At 37.2% G+C, this 26095-nt stretch overlaps 1 long non-coding RNA gene across 2 annotated transcripts; it reads left to right on the forward strand.

The window, feature by feature from the left end:
- Positions 1 to 239: 239 nt before the first annotated feature.
- LOC116979938 lies at positions 240 to 13732 on the forward strand. Of its 2 annotated transcripts, XR_004413807.1 has the most exons (3): positions 240 to 383; positions 9023 to 9892; positions 13030 to 13732. It is a non-coding gene; the product is annotated as an uncharacterized LOC116979938 (long non-coding RNA). The 2 variants fall into 2 exon arrangements; XR_004413806.1 differs by lacking the exon at positions 13030 to 13732 and having other exon boundaries at positions 9023 to 10663.
- The last annotated feature ends 12363 nt before the right edge of the window (positions 13733 to 26095 follow it).

Consider the following 26095-nt stretch of genomic DNA (forward strand, 5'->3'; position numbering starts at 1 on the left):
TAACGGAGGGTATACAGTATCTGACTTCCAGATAACTAATGGGAGAAAATTGTGATTTGGTTCCCTTTGAAGCCATTGTAAGGACAAGTTTTTTTCTTCCACTGGCCTCAGTAACAAGTCGAACGCATGTACAGAAACTACACAGGTGGCGCTGAGAGGATCAGGGTCACTGAGTTATAAAGACCTGTTCACAGGGAAACACTTTAATACTGAATATTATCCATACCCCCCGCCCCACCCCACAAAAAAAGTTTTTTTAAACCAAGTGTAGGAGGACTGAGGCCACAAGTCGGAAAATAAAGATAAGGTGGTAGTGCCGCCTGGATGAATTAGCCCCAACTTCTCTCCATAAAAAAGATTGTAATGTAACCTAATTATTAAGGGTAAGTAAAGTTCCCTCTAATTTACATGTATTACAACAAATTATTAATATGCGTGATGAATGTATATTATGTCTAGAATAATCAATATTAGATAAGAATTATACAAACGCCATCGTTATATGTTTAGAAAAACATATATGTATTATCTTGGTGCACCAACAAAAGGTATGAAAGACCTCTTGCATTATCGAGACATATTTTTCTGTCCTTCACAACATGTCAGGTATTCTTAGAGTTTTCATCCCGAGTGATAATAATGGATGCATATGTTATTTTTCTTGCATTTGAGGATCGTGTGGTTCTAATGGACGGGATTTGTTTTTATGATTGCGGGTGCACGCGTTAACTGATGGCTCCTACAGTACATCACGGCCAAGGCACATAGATTTGACAAAGTCGCAGGTTCGCGCCAGCTTGTGAGTGGCTGTGGATCGGTCAGTCGAGGTTGTAATTAGTTTTAACTGCTGATGGACCGACTCTGTGGTCCCAGGCGGTAGTTTCTCCCAGCTAACGTACACTTGCGCAAGTGTGAAGCAGGAAATTGCAGTACGTGGCGTTAATTAAAGCACTCGCTAAAAAAATCAATACAAATGACTTAAAAGGAAGTTAGCCAGAGCAGTATCCGACTTCTATATCTCTAACTAACCGCAATAATACAGCGTTGCGTAAACAGTTCGGTAGTGAAAGTGTCATGATTTCGATCCTGAAGAAAACATTTTGTAATTTTATTATTAGGAAGGTTTGCCCGGGGAGGAACGTTCATTTCCACTACTTAAATCTTATCAATGCAATTCCATCAAGTTCCAACTATTGCATGCAGTGTTAGTGTAACATATTGCTACGGGGTAAATGAACTAACCCCACCCAACACTTACAGGGGGAAATTCAATATCTTTGTCACAAGTAGCAGAACAGTTTTTTTTAACATCCACATCTGCTCCCTCGAAAGCTTAATACGGCTCAGGAAGCACGTGATTCAAATATATATATTCTTCAAAAATACTTAACATTTTAATGGAAATTGTTGTTATATATATATATATATATATATATAACAACAATTTCCATTAAAATGTTAAGTATTTTTTGAAGAAATTTCCCTGCAATAGAAATCTGCCATTTTCTAAACTACAGGCAAAAATGAGAAATTTTCCTTTTACGCCAATGACCTAATATCGTGACAGGCAGATTTCGCCATCGTCAGTTAGTAACTTTCTTTTTGATGGCACACGACGGCTTTTCCCATAAACCTTCTAACTGATTCGATTTATAGTGAAAGCGGCGGGGAATTTCAGCAAAAGACCTTAAGGACTCATAAGGCTATTTGGGGAATGAGATGTGAACAGGGAAGAAGGGAATAGTTGGTGGCGCTATGGTCCTCTTGTCTTTGTTTAAATGTCTATGTATGATATTATTTACTTTAAAAAAGATAAAACAAAAAAAAATCTATCTATAAAGACTTTAATCTATTGTTCTGGAGATTGGTGCTCTGGAAGGCAATGGGCAAGTCATCATGAAATCTCAATTCCACCAAAGTCAGAGATTTTAAAGAGGCGCAAATTATTGGTCCATTCAATCCAAAATGTCAACACATTTGTTCCGGTTATTAGAGGTGGACTTCTGCAAAATGAATAAAAGTGTCGATGTCCTCAAGCTGAACGCGTAACTTTATTGGAAAACATAAGTGAACGACGTGATTGGAAGTCGTGGTTTTGGTGCACCCTTTCTCCAAAACCCCACAAACAAACCTTGTTTATAATAAAGCTGTCTCCGTCACATCGTCGCAGCGTGAGGCGGATATGGAATAATTGTATTGTATGAAGAAAAATCAGTTCACTTATTCATTGGCAAACAAAACAAAAGAAGCTGTTAAAAATGTCTAATTTTCAAAAGAGGGGAAACTGTCCACGTCAAATAACTAGAGGCGCATTTGGTAAATACATTTAAGATTGTGTTTACTTTCAGTGTGGAATAAAGGATCAATTTGTCCACCGCCCTTTACGCGATTCTAAAGTAATGCATCAGTTCTTCTCCATTTTGCAATTTAAGGTGCTCTTTGCATTTTGAGTCAAATATTCGCCTAACGAGAAAAAAAAGAGGATCAAAATGCATTCATTGCATGCCTCGAACTATTTCTGAGCAAATACAAATCGCAACTCTATAGCAATGGATAGCCGGGAATAGTTCGCACTAATACAAAGGCACACAATCCCCACAAATAAAACACGAAAACCTTAAAATACAAACAATTGCGCAGTAGTAATGGTGTCCGAGGGGAGGGGCTCCATTTATGTTTTGCTGTTGAATTAATTGCCCGTAACATGCATCCTAAAATAGTCTGTGCATTTTGTTAAAACTATGGTATTGAATATGATTGTTTTTAATATGTACCAGAAACCAATCAATAGCTGAAGCTCAGCAATGCACGAGCGCTATGTAGATCTGGCTGCAAAGGCCAACAGGAAGACATCTATAAAATACGGTCTTATAAAGCCTGATCCATGATGAAAATTACTTTTGGGAACTCGCAGCAACCTGGATGTCAGTTATTTGAAGTAGTTCACCGCTGAACATGTTAGCCATAGATTTAAATGCCGAAGACGCGGACCCCCAGTTATTGCATATGAGTGGGTCTAATCCTTACATAAAATTAAAGCATTGAACGTTTAAGTAGCAGGACAGTTTATAGATTGAGATTCTTATCACCTGAACGCACCTCCAACTAGCAGCTAGATTAGTGTCTACCAAAAATACAAATAGAGCCTCTGAATTATATACTAGACCATTATCAGGATTTTACATTCACTATTGTTTTTAACAGAAGCAAAATCCCAATCGAACCCTTTTTTCATTTAAGTTTTAAGTGCGATGTTCGGGCTGTTGATTATGTTGATTTTGAACTACAATATAATTAAATGTCTGAAAGAAAAGCAGGACCTGAAAGGTTACTACTGTTTTAGTAGGTAATCCATAAAATCAGATAACACCGCGATTCCAAAAAAATGGAAACCGCTGATGATTTGGTTGTCGGAATGAAACATTGAAAATCATAATTGATGAGGTCCACACTAAGAAAGTGAGGCAGGACAAGCATAGGGCACGGATTTGCATCAGAGAATTTGTTCCAATACATGACCAATAGTTGACCTAAGGAACGTCCTTAAAAAAACGTCATGTCCACTAATAAAAATTATCGGATTCCTCTATAATATTATAAACTTCAAGTACGTAATGTATAATATTGATTATGTTTGTTATGTTCAAACTTCACAATCATTTCATTCGATATAGGCGGACAAAGAATTCCCATCCCGTCTCTTGCGTTAGGAAAGTTCATTATAGACCGTTGACACGCGATTTTTTGGCCTTTTTTTAGACTCTTAGAGATACAGTGCGGAAACAGGCCATTCGGTTCACCGAGTCCTCGCCGACCAGCGTTCCCCATTCACTAACACTATTTATAGAAGCCAATTAACGCACAAACCTGTACGGTTTTGGAGAGTGAGAAAAACCGGAGCGCCCAGAGAAAACCCACACGGTCACAGGGAGAACGTGCTAACTCTATACCTTGTACCTTGTACGTTATACCTTCCGAAGAGTCCAACAGGGACTCTACTGGAAGTTGAACAATTTTATACTGGACCATTTTTACATTTATCCAGCAAATTAACCTGCAAACCTGTACGTCTTTGGAGTGTGGGAGGAAACCTAAGATCTCGGAGAAAACCCACGCAGATCACGGGGAGAACGTACAAATTCCATACAGACAGCTCCCGTAGTCGGGATCGAACCCGGGCCTCTGGCGCTGTAACCAGCAGTTCTACCGCTGGATGCCAGAGATTAATACTAAAGGATATGATAATTAAAAAAGAATGAACTTCACAATGAACACTTCTAATGTAAATATAATCTAATCTAATAACGATGAACGGAATTTATCAATGAATTCGTTATTTGCAAAGTTTAGATCCACTCATCGATGCAGTACCTACTTTTAAAACAAACATGTTAAATGAAGAGAATACATGAACATATACTTCAAAATTTCCACAGGAGATTTAGTGGATAGCCAAATGTAGGACATGACGTGTTTAAATATGGATCATACGTAAATATAACTCTTTGCTTAAACCACTTCAAGAACAAATATTTAATTTCGTACTGAACTAATCTCGGTCATAGCTAATAAGGGGTTATGCCCTATAGAATGTGGTTTTAACCGCCAAATTCACGAATCTTCCTTATATAATCACAGTAAAAATTATTAAATAGTACGCGCAACTTAATGTGGCATTATATCTCCCCAAAGTTGAAAATGCGCCCCCACTCCCTTCGGTACTATTAAAAAGGGTCAAATGTTTCCAATACCCTACAGACTGGTCCAGTCTGAACGTCGAAAAAAAATCGACCTGGTTTTGAGGTTGGGAAGAGTAGGTGATGTAACTCCACGAATTAGCCTACTCCTGATTTCTACACTTTTTTCGATAGGATGGGGGAGGGAAAGGGGTATCCATGTTAATTAAGAACATAAATAAGCATATGAAATGCAAGCAAACATGGCCCCAGATAAGGTCAATGCAAATGTGTAGTCCAGATCATTGAACCCGAACTGGATGACTAGATAGTTGAACCAGCAAACAATTGTTCTGAATAGAAGTTGACCCTAGTTTATTGATTAATTTGCACAAATGTTTGCCAGCGGGACGATTTGAGTTTTCTTGCTTGTAGATATATACATACAAAAAAACTACTTACATGATATAGTTAACTACACCCACTAATTTAACTGCGAAAACATCTGCCATTTAAAAGATACCTTTGTTTTAATCGGGTCTAGTTTTCTGTGTTTATGAGGGATTAGTTTATTGATATATATAGATAGATATATATTGATATATATATCTATCTCTCTATATATATATACCATCCTAAGAAAATGTCGGTCGTGAGAAAAACAAACTTTTTCTGCTAATTCATTTATGCCTGCAAAATTACAATCGCTTTTTTGGTTTCCTATCTCCCCAATGCCCCAATGCCCCAATTCCCTTCTCCCTATACTTATTTAAAAGCGCTCCGTATTTCACTCGTGCTAAACATCTCTCTCTAACCCCCCCCCCCCCCCCCCCCCCCCCACACCCCCCTCCTTTACCTTCGCTTTCTCTGACGTCCGTCCTCATATACACCCCATATGCATGTGGTGCTCTGAGGGAATTAGGTTTAAATGTATTGGACTTTGAGAGTTGGATTGTCATATACCATTTGCTGCTAAACTCTTGATTCGGACCATTATACTTATTTCCTATCGTTTTGTGCGCCAGTCATCTAGTATACCTCAAATATTTGAGATACTTCAATAAAACATTGGCGTATACAAATCCCGATTTCCGTGGATATATTTCAATTGCATTTGCTAGCATAACGTCAACCTTTCGCATCAGTGTTGTCATGAATGATTGTCCTTGCTAAATGCACTATCCACCTGAAATGAGAATCAGTACGTTTTATCTAATCACCGGCAATTGAGGTAAAACAATAATGGTGTGGTTTAAAACTATTCTAATTTCAGTGCAATATACTTGAATGTTCATTTTAAGTGTCGAACTATAGTCGTCAGCCCATCAATAGTATCAGCAAAATATTAGGAAAGAATAGAACAAACCAGTGAATAGTCGTGGGATCAATTGCTATCTGACTGTCTTTTCTGAGAATATCATACTTTGAATAGCTTTGGACATATACTCTATTTTCTGCATTGATTGTTACAAATTCCGAGACGTACTAACAGGTGAAGAACATGAATAACGAGCTTGCATAATGTTCAATTATAGTTGGAAAAATTATGATGTAATCATAAATTCTGTGCGACGCTTTAAGAACCCATACAATAATCTTAACACAAATGTTTTTAAATGAGCGGTTAAATCAAACATCCATTTTCAATATATCTGTGATCATCTTCTCCAAGTTCAAGTTATATACACTCTTTGGTATCTGGGGAATTCTCCATCAAGGCTTTTACAATTACTGTTTTGAACAAACTGGGTGAGATTTGTACAACCGCCTCCACATAAATATTCTCCATAGATTTACTCAGTTTGTACACCGATCATCTAGCCTTCTAGTCTAATCTGCTCCAACCCTTCACAGGTCAAGTGAAGTTGTGTTACTCTAGTCTGAGCCCCATCAAAATACTCAAGGAGCGTTCCATGCTAACGACGTTGCTCTTTGCTGCTATGTGCAAAGTTATTTTTATTTTGCATTCTATTTATTGTTCTTGGTGGTAATATACACTTAGCAGGAGTGAATAGAAAGTTTGCTACAGTACGAGAACTAATTAAACTGGAAAAGGCGATATTTACAATAATGGCTCTCTAGGATTTCTTGATGAGCTTCTTTAGCACATAACTGGCTCGACTAGCTGAGAGATGGGCAGATAACAGATTAGCGTCCGTAGTGTGGAGGATAGTGATAATGAGTGAAGAGTCCTATACTTAAAATAAATGGTTGTCATAAAATGAGCAGGGAATGTGTTGCCTATAAAGCAAAGCATCTCTGTTTGTGATCAATCAAGCCATTCATTATACCTCTCATATAGTATAATAGTATACATGTATACTCATACATATACACATGTATATACTTATACACACACACACACACACACACACACACACACACACACACACACACACACACACACACACACACACACACACACACACACACACACACACACACACACACACACATAGTGGATTATATATATATATAGTGGAATAAATATTCCCCATTTGCATCAAACTATTCGCGCAACAGTGCGCGTCCTAAATATCACCTGTGCAAATATCCTCTGAACATCACAAGTAAAACCAACAAATTTGATTCAGATAGCAAAAAACAACAACATTCAGAATATAAATGCTGCTGCACTGCAGCTTACTTTCACCAAAGTAAAATATTTTCCATCGAAAACTCCGATGGCTGTATTTTTTTTAAATCAAGTGGGAATCACACAATTCCCCTCAACGTGTTAGCTCTTCAAAGCCTAAAAGGGTTTTATTTTAATGAAACAATTTGCCACACTTTCCCTCTGTATACACGCACACAGAAAACATTACGGAGTACAAAGCGGTTAAGTTATGTATAGGACACATGAATCATGACTCCATTTATAGAGCATTCACAGTCCTGAAAAGATTAATATTCGCTTTAAAAATCACTGACACACTTGACCCCAATAAGGTCAGTCGCCAACAAAACTTCAAGTGATTTGGATCAAGATTGAATTGACTTCAATAATTGATTGGAACATTTAAAAAGAAATTCTAGCACGATGCGTGTCTGTGGTGACCTCTTAATATGGACGGTGGGGGTAGGGTTGACGAATGTCTAAAAAGTTAGTGCGGAAATGTTAAGATTTATTAGATTCCGTTACATGAAAGGGTTCTTTTCATTTTGTACCGAGCTTCAGACGCCATTGCAGCATGCCAGGTAGCACATGGGCGCATAGAGCCGGCAGCTTTTTACTTGTATCCGGGCATTGCGTGTTGTCACCGGGGCACATTGCAATAGGGAAAGAAAGTGCTCTAAGCGCCTCAAGTAACTGCAGTAACTTTATTAATGTTCTCCCTTCCCACAACTCTTCAGCTCCCCCCCCCCCCCCTTCAAAGTCCTCCCCTCCCATTTATTTTGTGTTCCCTGACCTCTGCCAATAAACAATGTTAAGAATCTGTTAATCGATAAGAAGAGCGGGGAGTTACAGGCTAAGCACGAGCCCGCCGCTTTAATGTTAAAAAAAAGATGTAGTTGAAAGGAAGACCATTTCAAGTTGCAACAAAAGTCAAGTTTAAGAGAGCACTGAAGACGATAAAAACGACCAGCGGTGTTTATTTTGGCATGCCTCGTGCTTTGTTAAAGGCGGTGAGGAGGGAGGCGGGAGGGAGAAGGTAGCGAGGGGTCAACATCTAACTCAAACATTGCACTTCAGCAAGGAGCTGTGGACTTTGAGGGGCTGAATCCGGTGGTAATACCCCTCATACAAGGGAAGATACATCAACCCAGGGGGCACATGAGCGACAATGGGGTGCTACGTTTAAAGATAAAGAGAGATGCTCACGCCACTGGGTGTAACACTAGCAATGTTGAATAATAAGAATGTATCAAAAGTTCTGTACTCTTTTTATTTTGCATATAGTTTAATATCACAAATAAAGTTTATTTCTGAAATTAAATTAGAAAAAGACTGTGGACTTTGATGGTAGCCATATGAGTGTGGGCAATATCTTGGATACGCGTCTCCAAAAACATCCATTCGTTTTATGGCACAATGCAAAAAAATATATAATACATTGTATTCTCATTTTCATTTCGTCAGGATAGTGGTTTCTATAAGACATAAACGTGCTCAATAGCTTTTGCAAACTCCAGGTAGAGGTTTTGATAATTATGCTGAGAAAGTTTTTCTAAGTTATTTTGCTGAAGAAGCTTCACTGAGTTATGACATTAAATGTGTCTTACGGATAAAAGGGAAGGGGTTGGCGGGGAGGGGGGGGGGGGGGGGGGGGGGGGTACTGAGGGTGGTGGTGGGCAGTCTCGTTAGCGCCTTGGTTATTTTTCATTGACTGCTTTCCCCTTTTTAGCATCGCAGATCAAAAGGAAGAAAAAAAAAAGTTGGCGACCCGAAGATGTACATTGTTAGACTGACAAGCTGCCGATCTCTCAGAGAAGCCGCGAGAGAAGCCTTGCTCCATCGGAAGTGGTTGCATGGAAAGCGAAAACTCACTTTTCAAGCTCTTGAAAGTCATTGTCTTTCGGGCTCACCATACAGTAGATTGCCATGGCAACGCAACCTGCTGGTGTTACAAAGAGTTTAAAATGTTGAAAGGCAGCTGAACTGACTAGAGTAAAGAGCAACAGAATAAACAGTATTTTGATTCATTTCGGGGGTTACAAAAAAAACCAGACCATGAATACGGGCATTGTCCAAGCTTTTCTAAATCTGATTCACCATATCATAACCCCTACGAAGAAGAAAACATCAATATCGCAAAAGGAAAGAAGATGTTTCTATGGAAAACCTAGGAATTTACTGCATAACAGATCTGGTGAAAAATCAAAGAGATCAAAGCGAGCGCTCCTGGGAGTTAGATGCAGCTCTGAATCAAAGATGTACGAGGTGGACTCCAAAGTGCTTGGCTTCATTTCAAGTCTGAATCCCAATTTCAAGGGAAATGCTGTCGAAATTTCACCCCCCAAATCAGTCAAAACCAACACTTCAGCAGGTGCTGATGAAGGCATGAACATCGCATCAGTCTAGCCAATGTGCATGCATGACATTCAAATAACAGTGGTTAGAGCCCGTGCATTATCACCACTTTGTTCTGCAAATGCATATTAATGACAAAGAGGAGGAAAAACAAACACAACGACAAATTCCCAGATACCACTGCAATTAGAGAATATGTATGCATACATATATAAACAAGATTACAGAACCGTAACTTAAACGAGTAAGTAAAATTTATGTCCCTATCGTTTGCAAAAACACAGTAGCAACCAGGGTAGATACTTGGCAGTACAGCTCGCGGTATCGACCTTTAGTAATCATTAATGTGAGTTGCTTTTCAAAATAAATCAAAGACCAAATCAAACCAAAGCGCTGGGGCAATGCCGATAGTTATTCCCAGTGACCAACCAAAATTGTACTTTGAAATCTTATGTTATCTGAATCAAAAAGATTTATTATGCGAAGTAGTTATATATGGGAAAGCATAACCAACGACTAGATTGTTTGAACATTCCGGTGGAATCTTAATAAAGTTCATATTGGCAGAAAACATGTTTCGCAATTAGTAATTGTAAAAGGGAATTAAAAAAAAGATCAATGCACGTTGTTCGGCTAAATTCAGTTTTTTCACAACTTACAGACAGGATGATTTCAACAATATAAAAGTTTCGGAGGGTTGTGGAAGACAAATGAGAAGCCATTATCAAATAGAAAGGTTCAAAGAGCGGAGTGGTGACAACAGCCCATATGCTGCCATCCATACTTTAAAAAAGGTTTGGCAAAATCAAGTGTCGATAAATTCCATAAAATTCGAAAGCCAATAAAAGTTCTCGAATAATATTCCAAGATGGACAACAATAACGCGCCGTTCTGCTGGAGTAGAACATCTGTACCAGGGAATGAGAGACAAATGACGGAAGAGTTAAAATGTTAATCTAAAATCTAATCTATACTGGTACAAATAGTTATTATTTGATTAAAAAATGGAAATACAGCTTTCCATTCTTATAAAATGATTTATAATATATACATATTGAATATTTCTGATTTCTCAAACAACTACTGAACACTTCGAAAGGGGTGTATAAATATATATTACGCACACTTCGTGTATTTATCTAGACATTCAATATAATACATGGCGAGATAGACAGATTGCTAAAAGATAGATAGATAGATAAAAGATAGATGGATAGATATAGATATAGATATAGAGATAGCTAACTAAAATATAGATATAGATATATGGAGATATATGGAGATAGATAGATAGATAGATAGATAGATAGATAGATAGATAGATAGATAGATAGATAGATAGATAGATAGATAGATAGATAGATAGATAGATAGATAGATAGATAGATAGATAGATAGATACATAGATTGTTCTGACCTGGTTTTTGCTATTTTATACACAATTTATGGTACATTTCTAGTTCAGTTCAGATAGCCCGACAAGGGATACTATATCTTATTTTAACACTGTTGGATAAGTGTATGAATAAGAAACAAGTGTTACTTGCAGGTCAGAAAGAGAGCCCTAAGTAAACACGGTTCACAGAAGTCTAAACCCTTTGTGGTGCTTGTGCAGCTGGCCAGCCTCCCATTGTCCTGAACGAGACCAAGTGGAAGATCCCTGCTGAACCTTACCAACTGAATGCACAAAAACAGATTGGGATGTTCTGCATGCATGGGCAACATTGCGGTCCAGAATCCTCCCTTTCCCCCATTTCTTTTGGAGGGATGACACTCCAGACATTTTCTGACAATCACAAAAGCATGGCCTGCTTCAGAATAGATTTTGAGCAAAAAAAAAGAGGGTGAGAAAAGAATCAAGTTGATAAAAGCCCCAAAAGAAAGGAGGGTCTGGACAATAGGAAAGGAAGTAAAAGACAGAAGTAAAAGGGGAGGCAAGAATTATCTTGTTAAACAGTGGTTCTTTTTGTCCCAAGTTGTCTCTGTGAAAGTTGGTTGCAGTATCATGACACAAAAAACAAGCATGGACCCACACCAATTTCAATCAAGGATCATGAGCTTTTAAAAGCCTTGATGGCTTATTTAGGTGACAGAAAAATTAAGGGAAGCTTAAATGACTGTGAAAGGTTACACGGGACGCTTTGAATTACAGCTCTTCAAAAACACTTGTGCTGCTGGAGTTGACTCAAATTGAATAAATGGTAAACACGAAGTAAAAAGGAATGAAAAGCTAGTTAAAAAGAGACAAAAACAAGTAGACAATGATAAGCATTAGACCACACGGCAGCCCAGCTGTTGTCTGATGGATTGTTTAAGGCGCAAGTATGCACTAAAACATAAGTAGCGACAGAAACGTGAACACAAACGGACTGTATTTCAAAACAGAAGAGTGCGGGTTGCCTATACTGTGTTCAGAATTGTAATATCCAATTTTTCAGCTACGAATAAAATAAAATCCGATATTCGGATTGCTAAAAAAAAAGTGAGGAAAGCAGCATTTGTTGAACAGAAGCTGTTCAGTTGTAACCAGAGGACCTCGTTTATATATATATAGATATATATATATATTTAGTGAAATAAAGGAAGAAGCGAAAGAAAAGTTGTCAATAAGATTAAGACAAACAGATGAGTCCTTGTAGAGCCCAAATATTTTACAAAGAAACTAAAGCTTATGCCTAATCCATTCATTCGCGAGTGAAACTAAACAGTTGACCCCAATATTTGAATGTTTATTCATACCATTTAGTAGCATCTAAAACAATCTAAATGCTACTAGATGATAAACCTAATATAAGTTGGCCACATTTAATGATGCTAAGTGTTTTAACCACCCACCCTTCACATTGAGTTGTGTCAAAGTTTAAGCAGATTTAAAATGTTATAACTAGCATTATAACCAATTACATAAATGTAAAAATAATTTAAAGCACTTTTACTGGCTGTTTTAATTTACTTGTTCTCATGATATCTAAGTAATGAAATGCAGATTTCTATTCCTTCTCCGAATTTCTGAGCATCTTTGCACCACTGAAATGATTCTTTAGCATCCAAAATGTGGAAAACTTCCGTTTTCTCTTTGAGTATAGTCCTATTGTGCTGGTTAGAATGGGTATAAACCCGTGGTGATTGGCACTCAGTCATATTCAATTGATTTGTGTTGTATATGGGCAGCAACAAAAAAGCTAGAAAGACTTTTGAATTTTTGCCGTTGTCAAGAGAACTGTGCAAACGCTCGCCTTTCGCAACAAAAAAACGTGTCTTCACCTATTCACATTTCAATGGGAAGTGTAGGCTTGAATACATTTGTGGCATAATAATTCTTAAAATAAAAGTGGCTTGAATTGAGTTACAGCGTTGGAATACTTTTTCTGTGTTTTTTAGCACGGCCTCTGGTATGTGCCCCACAGCAAATGAGTGGAAAACAAAGTCCAGTTATCAAAGGAGAGGTATGTGAAGAATGTCGCAAAATGCAAAACCTTCTTTCGGCAGTGTAAACTATGGTTCACCGTTTCTAATTACTTTTCGTAGTGACAATCAAATTTAAAGTTTATTGACCGCAAGGTAATATATACCTTGAAAAACATTTGGCTTTGAGAACTTTTTTTCTGTTCTGGTGAATGCACACTATTTGCCCTTTATCTGATTCTCCAATGTGCCTCTGGAATGTAAAAAGTCTTAACAATCTTTGGGAAATAAGCAAAAAAAATGCAATTGCTCTGAATGCATGTTTACATATAACATTTTAGCATCCATACCCGATTCAACTTGTCAAAGAGCTTATATTGTTTGGAATATTCCGTTTGAGTTGGTTGTGCAGGCGTTAGGTAGGATATTTGCAGTTTGTAATTTATTTGAATATGTTGCTTTATAATAATCTGCCTTACATTATTCCATGAAACCCACATTGGTTACTAGTGACATTATTAATAGAATAAGTATATCATCAGATTTCAACAACATCGATTAACCCGTTCGTTATATCTGACTCAACATTCTTGCTTTATTAAGTGTCAATCACCATTCAAGTCAAGATTGTTTTTTTAAAGGAAAGACAATTTCATTCCTTTAAAAAAAATCTTTAACCATTACATTGTATTGGTTCTTATAACTTATTCAAAATACTTTTTCCAAACTTTATACAGCTATATTTAGCAATTATACTATTGTCTTGTATTCGCTCATGGATATTTATTCCACATCACAATATATTTTGTCAGTATCCTTATCAATCTAGAAATATGTAAGACAGTCTGAAATCTTATGATGCCATAAATGATGACTCACTTATAATTTGTCTGCTGTTTTTCTGCAATTGAATACAAGTGCATTTTACATTTAAATACAGTAATAATTTGTTTCATACCTAAAAAAAATGGAAATTTTATATCTGCTACTATAATGCTTGCAAAATGATCATTGAATTATTTGTCTTGTTTTCTTCATGTAGAGGTAATATTTGTCCAATTGAACAATATGTATTACTATAAAGATGCCAATTTTAGGTTAAATACAAAGACAGGAAGTAGAAAAAGAATAATGTGACTGATTAGCATCTTAATTATATTGGCTCATCTTTCTAGGAATAATAATTGCATAGAAGGTAACCAGAGTGAACAATGGGGCATGCTCTTTAAACCAATATACTGTTGTCAAAATGTAAACAGCATACATAGATTGTGGCAGTGACTGATACACTATTTAGTGGCCAATCAAAACAGTGACATTTAAAAAAATGCCTCTAATAACAAATGTTGCTTGGAAGAATGGCTGAAATAATAATTTTCTCACCCATTTCATTTGTGATATGAAAAAAAATCAAACACGGGTTTGAATGCATTGTATGTCCATAAAACTATCACAATCTACTAATGATAACAATAAACCATCCAACATAATTTCTGCTGGAATAGGGGCAAGAGATAGTACAATGGAGGAGGCTTCACATAGAATTCCCATCCATTGAAAGGCTCTGGCTCCTGCAGCAAACATGACAGAAAATTCATTAACTCCTTTTGTAGATTGTAGTCATCTTTTGAAAATAGATTTTTTATATGGTTTCAAAAGCAATGATGCAGCCAATCAAACCCTTCATTTGATTGAGTGCATTTAGTAATTTGCTTTGCCACCGTTGTTCAATATCTTGTGAGTAATTAATTATTAAGAATGTTATTCTAAAGAATAATATTAATCTATTGCTTAGAAATGATCTCAGCAGCGTCCAACCTAATATTAACAAACTGATACAGTTCCATCCAATGCTACACATATTCAAGCAACAACGCAATTGACATATGCAGCAATGTGTCATAGGTGAAAGTGCTCAATATATAAAGTAAGATATTTTGCCAATGAGCTTTTATGTAACTTCACAATTGGCTCATGTTTTATAATTTACTGCTTTGGGAAGGTCTCGATAACCAAATGTTGCCTTGCATTGGTATGTCATGATCTCCGATATCTTCACTTCCTTTCAACCTAACTGCTAAATCCATGATCACACACTGTAAATGGCTCGATTGTAATCATGCATGGTCTTTCCGCTGACTGGATAGCACACAATAAAAGCTTTTCACTGTACCTCGGTTGACGTGACAATAAACTAAACTGAACTGATCTGATAATGTCTTGGGTAACTGAATGATTATTCCAGAATCATTAATTAAATGGAATTGAGCAGAGAGATAGATCACACCACAACTGATTCTTTATCTGTACTGACATGATCTGAGCTCCATCATATGACAGTAGCAAAGAGCAACACTAAAATTGATGTTAATTCGTCATGATAATGGTGGGAAAAATTAATCAGTATTGAACCCCCATAACTTCTGTTATATGCACTTGGAGGTTCTGTTGGGCAGACTGTTCTTTCACTGAATTTGCCCATTCCAGCATTCCTTTAGTCAATGAATGAATGCCAAGGTGGCACAGTGGTGTAGCTGGTAGAGTTGCTGCTTCACAACACCAGAGACCCAGGTTCAATCATAACCTTGGGCACTGTCGGTATGGAGTTTGCACACTCTCCCTGTGATTGCTTGGGTTTCCTCCAGGTGCTTGAGTATCCACTCACATCGCAAAGATGTGCGGATTTGTAGGTTAAGTGGCCTCCGTAAAATTGTCCCTAACGTGTAGGGAGTGGATGAAAAAGTAAGTTAATATAGAACTAGTGTGAACTAGCGTGATCTACTGTCAGGTGGCTGAAGGGCCTGAATCAACACTGTATCATTGAACTAAATTAAAGTAAGTACAAACATGGGCTTATTTTCTATATGTGCCACAAAATCAAGATGGTGTAACTATATTTTATATAATGCTAAAATAGGTACAGCAATTTCTGCCAGACGAAGCCTTATGGATAGACTTTTCCTATTCATGCACATAAGTTTATTCAATAACCTGAGTCCACAGAGAATATCCACTGGTGGAAGAGTATACTCCTTGAGGGCTCACCTGATTTTACAAACATTCATGGAAAATTATCCAGCAAGTTCGTGGGACCCATGTTCCTACCCCCTGATTTTCTTCAGAGAACTGATATCACCCTTTACTCTCCCACCAGAACAAGGAATTCTACATTCAATTATCAGCAACTCATCAGCTTCCCAACTTTATTACTGTGGGAGTAAAAAAAAAGACGTTTGAATTTATAGTAAAATATGATTTATCAGTAAAACACCACGAATAATATTTGTTGCTATAATTATTTTGCGATACTTTCCACAGGCATTTAATGATACAATGTAGTTCCTTCCTAAAAGCCATGAGATGACCTTGTTCTTTATTCTAACAGAAATATAAATATATTTAATTATGATAAATTCATTTAAAAGCTGTTACTTTTATAATATGCAGATTTTGTTTTAAACAAATTAAACATAGAAAATAGGTGCAGGAGGTGGCCATTCGGCCCTTTGAGCCGGCACCACCATTCATTGTGATCATGGCTGATTAGTGAGCTTCATAGTGTAAGAATTATAAACCTGTATGCATTATTTAAATAGCATTACAACAAACACTGGAATTAATAGCTCAGCTACATTTGTTGATATTAATTCACCTTCATCATACTCCTACTGATCAGCACCAATATTTAGTTCACAATGGTAAAGGTCTGCAGATGCAACAAAAAATACAAAGATGCTAATGCATTGGAAGCAGCTTGGAGAAGCGTCAATTTTAATGGTCTAGTAAATATTAAACATAGTACAGTACAGCATAGAAAAAGGCCATTTGGCCCACAATATCTGTACCGAATGTGATGTCTACTTAAACTAATTCATTCTGTCTGCACATGCTCCATATCCTTTCATTTCCTGCACATCATGTGTCTATCTGAAAGCCTCTTAAACACCTTAAATGCCCTAAAATGGCGGAATAGTGGCTTAGTGGTAGATCTACCAGGGACCTGGGTTTAATCCTGACTATGGGTTCTTGTCTGTACAGAGTTTGTACTTTCTCCCCATGACTTGTGTGGGTTTTGTCCGAGATCTTCGGTTTCCTCCCACACTCAAAAGACGTAGGTTTGTAGGTTAATTGGCTTGGTATAGATGTATAAATGTAAAATTGTCCCCAGTGTGTTAATGTGCGTGGATCGCTGGTCGGTGCAGACTCGGTGGGCTGAAGGGCCTGTTTCTGTGCTCTATCTCTAAACTAAACAAAACTGAACCACTGCTCTATCTGTTCCCACCGTTGCTCATATCTTATGAGCAAAGGTTGGACAGACCTGGCCTATATCTGCCAAAGTTCAGAAGGAGGAGAGGGGACTTCATTTAAAAATTCCGGGGTGTCTCGATAGGGTGATGGGTAGATGTTTTCTCCTGCCAGAATATCAAGAAGTAAGGGTCCCTGAGTCAAAATAAGGGCTCACCCATTTAAAGCAGAGATGAGGTGAAACAATTTATCTCAGAGGATTGTGAGCCATAGCATCACAGTCATTGACTTGTACCGAGTGGAAACAGGCCCTTCAGCCCAACTTGCTCACATCGACCAATATGTCCTATCTACACACTGCATTTGGCCCATATTCCTCTAAACATATTCTTATTTTTAATGTTTACTTGAAAGCCAAGAGAAACAAATTTAGACCTTTTGGCCCCATAAGGATAGACCGGGATTCCAAGTGCCAAGCTTTCCTTTCCACTCCCTCATGATGAACTTACCAATCTGTTTCTTAACATGCTACGTATCACTGCGGGTCACCAAGTCATCTGAGTTCTTACAGAGAGGTGAGCAGGACATTATTCCAGCCAAGAAGAAGGGGGAAAATCCTAAGTTTGATTCAACATTTTCCAACCTTAAACACTTTCAAGAAGTTTTTCTCAGGGTAAGATTGGATCACAACAGAGCATGCTTTTTTTGTGAAAATCGAAACAATCACAATAAGGGGGAAGGCAAGGGGTGGAATACATTCAAAATGAACCTCGTGAATATAATAAACCTTGAACCATTATTACAGATAAAAATGTGTTTAAGAGTCTGGAATGACCTATAATCTGTCAGCAAATCCTAGTCCGTACAATCATTTAAACAGTGACCTAAGTTACAACACTACCAATTTTGAATATTAGAATTATATTTATTCAGCACCAATGTTCAGTGGCGCAGCGGTAGAGTTGCTGCCTTACAGCACCAGAGACCTCGGTTTGATCCTGACTATGGGTGCTGACTGTACAGAGTTTGTACATTCTCCTTGTAGCTGCGTGGGTTTTCTCCAGGTATTCAGCTTTCCTCCCACACTCCAAAGATGTATAGGTTTATAGGATAATTGGCTTAGGTAAAATTGTCTCTTGTGTGTAGAATAGTGCTAGTGTATGGGATGATTGCTGGTCGGCACGGACTCAGTGGGCCAAAGGGGCTGTTTCCACGCTGTAAATCTAAAGTCTAAAGTAAAGACTAAACAACAAAATCATAGGAATTATTAATTATCACCATAATTTATATTTTGTTGAAAGTGTGCAAAGACTGCAGTAATTGAGTTGACTATCAAAGGCAGTTTGTAAACATTTTATTATTGGATCAGAAATTCATGTTTAATTGTAAGGTTTGGAATGGGTACTTGCGTACATGGTGGGAAATGGAAATCACATTGAAATTTCACTCCATTTTATAATTCTGCTTGGATTTGTTTTTGTGTTTGTTTGGAATTTAGTATGTTTGGAAGAAGCTAGGAGTGAATAAAATAGACCTGTCAAAGATAGGCCTAGTCAGCACAGCAGAAAAGGCAAGCACAGATGAAACATTCCCCTCTCCAAGCAGGACAAGATGAAAGCTGCACCGTCATCTCTCGCAGATGGACAGATGCTAACTAGCAGTGATTAATAATGAACTTCTTATAGGAAACTAGTAAAATAAAAATGATGGTCTTATGCATTAAACTAGGTTGTAGAGTATAGACAAGAGTCCATGCATGGGAAATGTTTATCTGATGTGTGCAAAGTGTAATAAAATATGCGATGAAAAACTTACAAAAGAATATGTTTACAGGGCCAGAAATGCCTCACCTGTGTCTCTGAACTGTGATAAAATCATTTCAGAGCAAATGGCAACAATGGTCATTTTAGGGAAAAGGGATACTTTTATAATGGTGGGGAATCAAGAAAGCCAATCGAGGCTGTGGAGAATCGCCTTGTGGATGATGCCAGATTATTTTCTCATACTTTTGGTTGATATTAGCGCTCAGACCGCCACAAAATCAAAATGAGAATGCGTATTATAATCCTTTTTTTTACCATCTTTAAAAGTTCATTTCTAATATTTGTTGTAGCTAATGTAGGTTGCTCGTTATAGGTTTTAAACTTTGGTATCCTGGTATATAATATTATAGATAGTACTGTGATTATGATACAGGGTTAGGACCTAATGGCCAGATTATTAATTCTGAGACATGAGTTCAATTTTTACCATAGCAAATTAGGAATTTAAACTCAATTAAATTAATCTGATGTCATTGTGGTGAATATGATGATAGGTGAAAATGATAATAAATCAGGTTTACTAGTGTTCCTCAGGTAATGGAATTTGCCATCCACACATGGCCTATATGTGATTCTTTAGCTTTGAATTTAGAGATACAGCGTGGAAACTGGCCCTTCAGCCCACTGAGTCCACATCAACGAGTGATTCCTCCATACACTAGCACTATCATACACACTAGGGCCAATTTACAATTTACAGGAGCCAATTAACCTCCAAACCTGTATGTCTTTGGAATGTGGAGGAAACCGGAGCAGCCGGAGAAAACCCATGCGGCCACCCAATAATACTTCAGACACAATGCTTGGACCCATGTCCAAACACATGCAGATATGTAGGATCATTGGCTTCTGTAAATTGCCCCTGGTGTGTAGGATAGGTCCAGCGTACGGGTGATCATTGGTTGACATGCAATCGGTGGGCCATAGGGTCTGTTTCCATGCTATAACTCTAAACTAAACTAAACTGGCTAAAGGCAATTAGGGATGGATGATTACAAATGACTTAGCCAGCAACGCCCACATATAGTACCAAAATTAAAATATTCTTCATCCAAAGACATACAAATTGTGACTTGGCAATATCACCATGATGTTATTGGTTGGATGCGCACACAGCAAATAGAGTGTAGCAAAAAAGATTAACTTGATTGCTTATGCTATGGGTGTATGTTGAAAATGCCAGACACATGTTTAAAGATAACAGAGGCAGAAGTGGCAATCTGGTCATGCCCCAGCAAGAAAGGCTGGAAAGTATTCTGTAAAATAAAATATTGATGGCGGTTAGTATCCTTCCAAAACTATATATGGTCTCATTGTAGTTTCTGTGAAGTGCTTCATTCAAACTTACAGCAGAAAGAAAAATCTCTATTTCTAAGTAGTGTTCACATCTCCCAATTGTCCCAAGCTCCTCCAAGGGCAAAGCAATATTTTTGACTACTGTTCCTGTAGAAAAATATAATTACAAGTATTATATGGTACTTTTCCATGAAACAAAAGGCTAGTGGAATCTGTGGAATTCTCTGCCTCAGAAGGCAGTGGAGGCTGATTCGCTGGATGATTTCAGGCCTGTCCCACTTTCACGACCTAATTCAGGACCTTTTTTACTTGTGGACATTTTTCATCCGGCTAGAAAAACGCCCGACTTACTTGATGCCACGAGTACCTACAACTAGCATCATAACCTACCTACGACCTACCTACGACCTCCTACGACCTCGTGACAACCATGCTGAGAGTATGAGTCAAGGGCAAACTCAGCAGAGGTTGTGAATTAGGTTATGAAAGTGGGACAGGCCCTTTAGATAGAGATCTTAAAGATAGCGGAGTTAAGGGATATGGGGAGAAGGCAGGAACAGGTTGTGCATAATCAGCAATGATCACAGTGAATGGCGGTGCTGGCTCAAAAGGCCGAATGGCCTACTCCTGCACCTATTGTCTATTGTCTAGTAACTAACATCTTTGAAGGATGTATGACAGAATCTTTTTTTCCTGATATAAAATGGCTTTGGAATTTTTTACATTCAACTGAACTGGTAATTCCTTAGTCTAAATTGTCATTCAAAATATATATGAACAGTAATTCAAATTAACATTGCACTATAATAGCCCTTGACACTTTGCTCACCACATTGCCCTTGAAAAACACAACTTCTCAAGTGACTACAATATTCTCAAATTGGAAGAGCTACCACCTAATCTTCTGCAGAAAGAGATCCAAATTGATTCAAAATGTATCCTCTCATTTGGGAATCCCACACTAAGCTGGCACAGTGGTGCAGCAGTTGGATCTGCAATCGCATAGTGTCCTCCGATCATTATCTCAGTTGCTGTCTGCACGGAGTTTGCATGTTCTCGCTGTTACGGCATTGGTTTCACCTAGGTCCCCTGGTTTCCTCCTCAAGCCAAAGACATGCTGGTTGATAATTTCTCATGAAGTGTCTTCGAACTGCAACATTAATTGGTTTCTTTATCCACAGTTCAACTGTCTGAGTTCTTCTGAGTAAGGGTGCCAGGGTTTATGGGGAGAAGGCAGGAAAATGGGGTTGAGAGGGAAATATAGATCAGCCATGATTGAATGTTGGAGTAGACTTGATGGGCTAAATGACATTCTACTCCTATAGCTTATGAACTTATTAAATTCTGGTATTTCTATTCGTGTTTTAGATTTGAGCATTGGCAGCTCTATTTATTTTTAATTGGTTGATAGGTTACTAGGCCAGTGTAAATTTTGAGTGAGTACATGGCAGGAGATTCAAGCATTTCTTGGCATAGTGGTAGAGAATAGGTTACTAGGAAGGTGTGCATGAATGGGACCGGTGTAAATGCTCTGACAGCTGGCAAAGCTGACTGGCATTGGTTACTGATGTATGAAGTGCTGCCGGTTTTGACTAAAGACATTTTTGAAATTACCCACAAGAATTGATCAGTTAGAATGTTAGTTTTCTTAGCTAATTATTACAAAACTAACTTATAACACGCGTTTGGACATTAATTGGAAAATAATATACTCAATTCACCTCTAATATATTTAGTGAGAAATATCAGAAAGTTTCCATTATATTATCCAGCGAAAGAGGGAAAAATAAAACTGATAATATTCTATGATGATTTAATAAGTGTTCAGCGGCAGCAATCTTACTAAATACAGCAAAAGGTTTCATTCCGTTAGGATAATACATTCCTGTGCATATCTGCTTCAGTTAAGTGTGTATAAGGTAAAATAGTGATAGCATAAATTTATATATTAATTATGTTAATATATTAATTAATTAATTATATTAATTATGTATTAAATGTCATGGGCAGATCCATTAAATGGATAGTATGTAATTTATTCACCTCAGAAACTGGAGAAAGAAAGTTTGCCTACTGTGAGTTTACTGCCTTCCCGGATGAAGTGAAAAAATGAGGTTCTTTTAGTACTTCCAACCAATGCAATAGAAAATTAAGCACATTGAAGGAGGGACCCTGAGGAATGCCTGTTGTGAAAAGCCTTGATCTTTTGCTTTGCAGCAAAGGTATCTTAATAACATGATTAAAATGCACATTTGACCTGGTGGCAGAAACAGCCTGTTTCCGTTTTCTTATAAGATATTTGCAAGTCGGACCGATTGTTGTCTTCATTAATTTCCTGAGTGTAGTTTTAAGGCAAAATTAGGTTGAAATCTCTGGAGAAAAATTATTAAAACAATATTGTTTTGCTGGGTGAAAAAATTTAAAAGGTGGGGGTCCAAACAGCAATTTAAATTGCTACTGCTTTGCAGATTAAACTATTTATCATCCAAGCGTTACCCGGACTAGTAAGCAAACCATTGAAGAAAGTTCACAGGTCGTCCCTTCAACATTTGCACAGGAGGTTGTCCAGCACATACGTACAGTATAAAGACCATTGCTCTATTTTTATTTAGCGAATTAATCTGAGATTGAAATACTGATTAACAGTTTCATCTCATTGATATGTATGCTAGCTTCAAGGGGAAAGTCAATAATGCAAGAATGAAGGGTTGAAACATCTTCATTTATATGCAGTGTTAGTCACCAAAATGCTGTCAGAAATCTGGAAAGACCCGAGTCATGCGTATCTCAACAAATCAAAATGGATAAATATTGTAAGGAGAATGTACTTTCTCAAATGTTTATGTAGGCATTTGTTACTGAACAGTCTTTAATAAAAACAGGAAGGGAAACTGCCACGTATATCTCAGCTGTAAGGATGCAATGATGATGTGAAAGTGCATCACCTTATTTCTCAGCCTTCTGATAGATAATTGCGTGCTAGATGTTGGGCTGCATTTAAACTACTACCTTTCCATTTTCAATTCTTTAGTCAAGGAGGAGTGTAGACTTTAAGCTTAATTATCCACTTTCAAAAGCATGAAAAATAAGGTGATGCATCTTCTTACTATTATTGTACCTTTTCAGGTAGAAATGAAAAAAATCCAAAGACCAAATACCAGATCACTCCAAAGACATGTAGGTTTGTCGGTTAATTGGTTTGATCTATGTGTAAATTGTCCCAAGTATGTGTAAGATAGTGTTAATGTGTTAATAAGAGCTTCAAATTCCTGGGCGTGCACATCTCTGAAGATCTTTCCTGGTCCGAGAACACTAATGCAATCATCAAAAAAGCACATCAGCGCCTCTACTTCCTGAGAAGATTACGGAGAGTCGGATTGTCAAGGAAGACTCTCTCTAACTTCTACAGGTGCACAGTCGAGAGCATGCTGACCGGTTGCATCGTGGCTTGGTTCGGCAATTTGAGCGCCCTGGAAAGGAAAAGACTACAAAAAGTTGTAAACACTGCCCAGTCCATCATCGGCTCTGACCTTCCTTCCATCGAGGGGATTTATCGCAGTCGCTGCCTCAAAAAGGCTGGCAGTATCATCAAAGACCCACACCATCCTGGCCACACACTCATCTCCCTGCTACCTTCAGGTAGAAGGTACAGGAGCCTGAAGACTGCAACAACCAGGTTCAGGAATAGTTACTTCCCCTCAGCCATCAGGCTATTAAACCTGGCTCGGACAAAACTCTGATTATTACCAACCACTTTCTGTTATTTGCACTATCAGTTTATTTATTTATTCATGTGTGTATATATTTATATCATGGTATATGGACACATTTATCTGTTTTGTAGTAAATGCCTACTATTTTCTGTGTGCTTAAGCAAAGCAAGAATTTCATTGTCCTACACAGGGACACATGACAATAAACTAACTTGAACTTGGGATCGATGGTCGTTGCGGACTCGGTGGACCGAAGGGCCTGTTTCCATGCTGTATCTCGAAACTAAAAAAACGAAATACTACAATTAAATATGCTGAACTTATCCTATCTTAGTGTGCTTAAGGGCACCATAAGGGCACCATAGACCATAATTCTCAAAACAATGGTAGAAAACCATGCATCCAAATGGATTTTTTTTAAGTTTTAGTTTTTTAGTTGTTTGGGACAAGGTTGTTGACATATCTTTCGTTGGAGGAAACAGAGATGGAATGACAGAACGTATCAACACAACATTGATAGTGATGAAATGGCTTAAAACTCCTGTTTATATCAGAATTAATCAAAGCAGTGATGGATACATTGGCAGGGATAAATCCTCAATCATTTGTTAATGATAGAATGGATCTTAAAATATTGTAATATTGGTTTATGACATGAGGGATCTCTAAAACACTGATGAGTATTTAAATTGTTCCCCCAAACAGTAGTTAGCTGATTTTCAAAATTCTGGCAAAAATTATAGAATGGATCCCCAGATTGCAGCATTTCTGAATCCTAAAATATCGATTTATGGTGGAATATTTTTGTGCTCTTTTAACAGAAAGGAGGAATGGGAAAAAAAAATCTAATTACTTCTATTTATATTTAAATATATCAATTATTCAGGTCACTAATCCTTTAAAGCAATTTAGCAAGAATTCTGTGTATTTGAGATTTACCATTTTAGCTTCAGTCTAGATTTTGTGTATTTATTTGCAGTTGTATGCATTATTATAATGAACATAGCATTCAATTAATGTTTATTAACGTTAAATATGATGTATTTTGGAATTTTTGTTAATACTTCCAGAGGTTTATTAAATATTTTAGTAACAAACTCCTGGAAGATACGACCATGTTGTATTATTGTACATGGGTTTACTATATTTATAGGAAATTCCTTCCTCTGAAGTTTCACAGTTAGTATTAATTTGTTTAATTTGAATAAGCTTTTTTTCTTTTGCTTGACTGTCAAAAAAATAGTAATTTCACAGAAATGGGTGAAGCTTTGAAATGTTAATGTCTCATGGTAACAGCTGAGCATTAATGAGAACTTTTGGTGCATTTTATTATCATGAACTAGTTATTTGCTCTTTCTTCTTACCACTCATGTATCAACTATATTTAAATATTGCGATATTCAAGCTTGTTTACAGAATTGAAGGCTGTTTACTTGGTACATTTTAGAGCAATGATAAAGAATATTTAAATTCTTGTGAACTCCGGAGTTTGACAACTTGTTCTGGCTTATGTAAATATGAGTTTAGTTCATCATAAAATCATGCATCTTTGCAGTAAAGATAGAGACAATTTTCTTATTACAGCTCCTTTTGTCTGGTTCATCAATCAGAAAATGTGACCATCAGTAAATTTAATTTTCAAGAACTGATAAAGTTGCATTTTGATGCTAGCTAATTTTTCATAATAGCAAGAAGTAAATATTGCAGTCAGCGGACTTCCAACATAACAACAATATGAGTTGTTATAATTTCAGTATCGTTGCTAAGCTAGTTTGGCACCATAATGAAAAGGCATAAAAGGCACTGTAAAGGTATCACTGCAATATACTTTAAAAGTCCTGTTATTGAAATGATTATAAATATCTTAATCACATCAATGCAGAAATCCAGTTATTTAATATTGTTCAAAAAGTACAGATGATAACTCAAAATATAATAAGCATGAGTTACATAAAAGTTTATTGC

Source organism: Amblyraja radiata, chromosome 13, assembly GCF_010909765.2.
Source record: "Amblyraja radiata isolate CabotCenter1 chromosome 13, sAmbRad1.1.pri, whole genome shotgun sequence".
NCBI classification, from domain to species: Eukaryota; Metazoa; Chordata; class Chondrichthyes; order Rajiformes; family Rajidae; genus Amblyraja; species Amblyraja radiata.